This window comes from Acipenser ruthenus, chromosome 11 (assembly GCF_902713425.1).
Source record: "Acipenser ruthenus chromosome 11, fAciRut3.2 maternal haplotype, whole genome shotgun sequence".
In the NCBI taxonomy this organism is placed as follows: Eukaryota; Metazoa; Chordata; class Actinopteri; order Acipenseriformes; family Acipenseridae; genus Acipenser; species Acipenser ruthenus.
This window is the reverse complement of record NC_081199.1, coordinates 42,741,516-42,747,804: the sequence shown is the minus strand read 5'-3', so window position 1 is coordinate 42,747,804 and position 6,289 is coordinate 42,741,516.

The window sequence follows — 6,289 nt, the reverse complement described above, 5'->3', positions numbered from 1 at the left end:
TTCCAAATACGTCAATTATTTTCCTTGTTCATTTTTTTTTCTCCCGAGGTTACCTTTTTATGTAAATTATTAAAATATGACCCAATTGTTTATACATAACCAAATACATTTTATATAAGATGAAACCGCACACAACAAGCTCATCAGTTCTTAACAGTCTGTTATGTATGTAAGCAAATTAAACAATTCTGTTCAGAATCACATGCGATCCTACAGACAGAAGCCCTGTGCCCTTTCTGATACACCGCATACAATATAAATAAAAAACACATCCACAGATCTCAAGGATAACACGAGTCTTTGATCTAAAGCACTACTCAGCTGAGCCTCAGGTCTACAGACATATAAAAGGCAGGTTTGACATTGCTAGAATGTTGTCTTTCAGAACAATGGAACAGTTTGCAGAGCTCAGGATGCAGAAATCCTTCCAATTACAGGGCGACAGTGGCACAGCCTGTGTTTTAATGATACTAACAGGTGAAAAAAAAATGTTAGGAGTGAATACAGTACAACCAGCTATTTATTTTGCAAGCAGTAATACATTCTGTAATCCGTTATAATTCTAACAAATTAGGATGCCTAATGTACTTTTATATGAATCGTCTGAATTACAGATCAGCAATTTTAGCAATGCAATCCGTTCCACGTTTTATCCAAGAAATAATTATTTTGGTGCCCTTTAATGGGTTAGCCCCATTAGCTGAGACAGACAACCCGAAACATTGTATTATCTTGTAGCTTGTTCTTAAGTAAAACAATGTGACTGTATTGAAATATTGCTGTGGTTGAGGACTCCAACATCACAAATCTAAACATTTCAGGCAACCAAAAAATGTCTTCAGGAATGTAGAGACTGGGAATCTGGTCCTATTCTCCTACACATTGCTTCAGAGATTTCCTCCTGAATTATCTATGGTCTTGGATGTGGAAGCACCTGTCAGCCCATCTTCTACCATCAAACGTCTTTCAGGTCTTCTGTCTTATCCATCATGATTGAAACTGACTTAAAAAAAAAAAGAAAGAAGCGAGATTGCATAACAAATGAGTAAGTCCCGTAAGGGAGAGCCAGTGTACGCACCAGTGCATGCAACAGAACCCCACTTTAAACACACATCCTTATCTTGAAAGTGGAATTAAACCCCTCAAGCACATCTTTTAAAATGCTAAGCTGATGGTGCCAAGACTCAATTTCTGAAAGTTTGCAATTTCTCAGGTGTGATCGCCCAGAAGGGTATTCATTTTGGATGCTTGGCTAATCCAAATCCAGTTCATCTTTCCCTGTCCACCTGGCGAACATGAGAACTGCTGCGGATTTTCTCTAGACCTTTATCATTCACTCCTTCACATCGCATGAGTGTGTAATCCAAGTCACACAATTTGAGTAGTTTTGAGGACAGCTGAAAGAAAATGCACCAGCCTAATATACAAAACCAAATAAATAAACACACATTTCTTAACTACAGACTACATAAACTGATAGGGTCTACGTAGCAGCACCTTTTACTTAAGTTGACAGCGAAGGACTCTACTTCAGTGAATAAACCTATAATGTCCGACAGCTTTGAAAACTGACCTGCAGTCTTTTTATGTTGCTGTGACTGACCTTCAGTTGGAAACAGCTGTTCTTTTCAAAGGGAGCAGCAGTTCGTTGAAATGAGTTTAATTGTCACCCAAATCATCCTTACACAAAACTTGAAGGTGCCACAGGCAGCAGCATGCTGGGTGTCTTGAGATTGCTTTACTTCTCCAACACTTCAAAACCACCTTCTTCCAGTGGGTGTTTTAACAAGACAGCGCCAAAGTCATGTAACAATACTGTACATTAGAATGGTTATTAGCTGGGGGGGGGGGGGGGGGGGGTTCACCCCTAACGTTTTGTTGATGGAAAATGAACAAGCTGTCTTTATTAGACGCTTCTTCCCCAGTCAAAAGAGAGTCGCACTTTTATTAGACGGTATAGTCTTAAAGCTTTTCTATGCAAAAGGCAACACCTAGTGGTGTTAAAAAGTATTTCAATACGACATACAGTTTCACTTTTTCTATTTTCCACTGAAATACTATCCATGGAGTGCACAAAGGCTCATAATTCACTACCCTGGGAAGGTATTAGTTAAACATCTTTATGAATTGCTATATGCAGTTTGGTCTTGTACGATTCACCATACTTTAAAGCACATTGGTTATGCAGTTTTTCCTTTTTCACTAATTTCACTGAGTAATTAAACAGTAATTATTCAGATGGATATTATTAATTTCTGCAGCGTAGTGGTGCATGGATTGCTCGCTATCACTGCACAGACACATATGACAATGAACAGTAATTAAAATCAAGTGGTTGTGTAGATCATAGGGTTGACATCATGCTTGAATCTTATCTCCACTGAACTATACTGTCCCTTTGTCCCCTGGTTTGCAGGCCAGCACACAGACGCTTGATAGATGCATTTCCACCAACGTGTCACTGCAAGTTGCTCCCATTGTCCCCTGTAACCTGCCGCGAAATAAATAAATATACAACGCAAAAACAGGAAAATTAAACTAGGCCCTAACAGACAACATGGTCTGAAGGTATGAAATTCTTTCAAGTGTAGTGACCCCACCTGAGGACCCTTCATTAAGACAGGGGCATAGCAGTGTACTGCCCATTTCAGAGACAGCGGAGGTGAAAGAACAGGAGGCTGTTGCACTGTGTCTGTGCACCTTACCTCTGCTCTGCTCTGCTCTTTTTAACACAGTGCTTTCAGCCTCTGAAGCTTTCCTGTCTGGAACATTGAAGTGGTGGAAACGTAAACTAGAACCCTGGATAGGGATTTTCACTATGATGCTGCTTACCCTAGGAAAGCATCAGTAATCATACATGAGTTTTTGTTAACATTCATCTGCTTTCATTACTGTACTTTTTTTCTAAACCTAACCCTAACCCCTTAATTCTTAACCCTAACCACTGGCTCTAACCCTAACCCCAACTCCAACACCAACCCTAACCCTAACCCTAACACCACTGTCACAACCCTAACCCTCGCTCCAACAATAACCCTGATCCTAACCCCAACCTTCAAACCTTACCCTCACCCCAGCCCTAATCTTAATCTGTACCCTATCCCCAACCTTAACCTTTATCTTCTACCTTCTACCCCAAACCTTCCCTACTACCCTAAATCACAAACTTCTAAGCCCAGCCTTCTCCCTAAACCTTAACCCCCCCCCACCCCAACCCCAACCCCAACCCCAACCCCAACCCCCAAAGTTCTGGATTTAAATATTAGTGAAGAGTGTTTTAGGATCTCGTAAGTGCTATCAAACCTGGACTGAAATATTCAACCTCACAACTACTCTGCAACTATCAAAACACAAAATGTTGTGTAGTATCCAATAATTAATTATTTAAAGCGAGTTGAATCTCAAAACCCATTTGCACACACATACAGTAACGGGGAGTGTCAGATTTTGCTTATTGTTGGTGTTTCATACCTATGTGAGTGATACAGTCATGACACCCAGCATGTTTCAAAGAGAAGTGTGTCCGGCAGTATTCACAGAGAAGTGTGTCCGGCAGTATTCACAGAGAAGTGTGTCCGGCAGTATTCACAGAGAAGTGTGTCCGGCAGTATTCACAGAGAAGTGTGTCCGGCAGTATTCACAGAGAAGTGTGTCCGGCAGTATTCACAGAGAAGTCTGTCCGGCAGTATTCACAGAGAAGTGTGTCTGGCAGTATTCACAGAGAAGTGTGTCCGGCAGTATTCACAGAGAAGTGTGATTCAGACACTCAACTTCTTTTAATGAATGATCATTCTGTTCCTCTTGATATTTGTGACAAGACAACCTCGATCTTTTAGCTGGAGGAGAGTGACATTTGTTTGATTTGTGATTCCTATTTTAATAACTGATAATAAGCAGCCAAGTAAACGTGTGGATGACATTGATAAAGTGACATTTGCACAGCAGTTTCTGAAGGACCCCTAAACCGGTTACAAAGCAACCCCACTAGAGCTTTTAGTATGTCAGTTAAAATGCCACAATAAAAACTGTCAGTAAAATACAGTATTAAGCACAATTCATTTAAAAAAATGTAACAGTAAACTGTAAAAGGTAAAACACACACATGGTATTGAAATAATGTTTCATAAACGTGAGGGACTATCCATCACTTATTTAATACAAATAGTAGTATTATACCCCTTCAACGTAGCACCTTAGCAGAACCTCCAAAATAGGTAACTGCTGCAGCCAAATCGCAGCTGCTGGCATCTCTGCAACAGTATACAAGTAGAGCACTGTGCAGCAAAGACCATTCTGTACTGACGGCAGCACGCGTGTGGGGTACCCCAGGGTTATCTGTGCTTGTAGATTTGCTCGCCACGAACACACTGGCTTCAGTGGCCCTAGTTGAGGTGAACCCTGCCCTGAAATCAGCACTGGCACTTCCCTGTACTTGCCACTATGTTCGAAGGCTGAAGCTCCTACGTAGCCACTGATATCCATTTCTATACTTGGCTCTGGCAGTAGGCTATTAGCTGCAGCGGCAAACAGAAAAGACTCTTCGTACAAGGATGTATCATCTCTATCGACTGGAAGCTCACATTTAAATCCACAAGGCTTTTCAGGTACATCCCAACCCAAGCAATCTATGCTTGAGTCTACCACCAAAAGACTGTTATTATCATCCTCATTATTACTATTATTATTATTATCTTTTTCAGCGCTGCTCCTCGTACCATCAGGGACGGGAAGGCAGTGATCACGTCGTAAGCAAGCAGGAGGTGCACTTTCAGTTTGCAGCTCATCTTGCTCTGCAGTGAAGGACGTACCCTCTGCAATGCTGTGGTACACCTCAAAATTTTGGTCATTTTCAGGGTCCCCCTCACTTCCATAGCCGTATTCCGAACAACTAGTTCCATCTGGCCAGTCATCCAAGGAGCTGGTGCACTGGAATCTCATCCCTTGGACTCTTCAAGGGCAGCATTAGAGCACTTCTCACTGGTCACGTAACATCCTTCTTCAGGTGTGTCACCCAAGGGGTCTGCAGTGGCCCTTGATTCCGTGTCACTACTCATGCACTGTGGCCCTGATGAAGCATCCCTCTCCACCTCATAGAATCCAGTGCTACTGAAACTGTAGTAATCAGGGAGAGTTTCCTTCTCCAGCTCCTGATAACCTGGAACACTTGAATATGTCTCTGCTTCTCTAAGGCCACGAGCCTCGAAATCAGCTTTGTTCTTGTCCCAGCAGCCACTTCCTTGCATTGAATGTGCATTCTGCTGGTGCATCTCAAGCTCGATGTCCAGGGGCAGGCTTGCCTCCACTGATGTTTCTTGTAATAATTCCAGATTCAGGCTGTCTTGAGTTTGCTTTTCAGCAGAGACTGGCAGAGTACAGAAAGCCTCCTCAATGTCTTCTGCTGCAGTGCGATCACAGGCTGAATGGAAAGCGTCAGATCGCTCAAGTGAGGCACTGCTTGGCATGTTTCTGGCCTGGCTCAGCTCAACTGGCTCAGCTGCCCTTCTGAAGTCTCCAGAGGCACACTTGTCTTCTTTATAATGCTGATTCTGGATGCTGTCTGGAAGCATGTAATGTTCTGTTTTTAAAACATTAAAAAAAAAAAAAAAAAACGTGTTTTACTATTTTTCCAATTAGATTTTTTTTTTGTTACTGCATCTTGTAAAGCACTTTGTGATGATGGTCCACTATGAAAGGCACTATATAAAATAAAGATCGATTGATTGATTGATTTTTTTCTTTTCAATACCTTGCAAACCCTAACAAAATCTAGTAAAGGGTGGAATCAGTGTACTTTTATCCATGCAGAAACGCAACACTCTATAATGGATTTAATCAAATATTTTAAACATAGATATCAAACAAAATCACAGAAAATGTGAACAAAAATACAGATCAAAGAATCATGATAAGTTTTCAGTATGAAACATGACACACTGTCAAAATGAAAACATTACAAAGTTAGTATCGGGTATGACCTCCCTGAGCATTAACACAATCCTGGCAGCGTTGAAGCATAGACCTGATCAGACTCTGGATAGACTGCTGTGGGATGTTCCGCCACTCTTCCTGTGCAGCTGCAGCCAGCTGGTGATGGTTGGCTGGTCGCGGTTGTCTCCTGTGGATGGCACTGGCATTTGGTCCCACAGATGTTCTATTGGACTCAGGTCAGGAGTTGGCCACGGCAAGACCTCAACATTGTTTTCTTGAAGTCGTGCAATTGTAATTGCTGTTCTTGCTTTAATTAAAACCATGTATTTTCTAATGGCTAGTTATCCATCCATCCATCCAT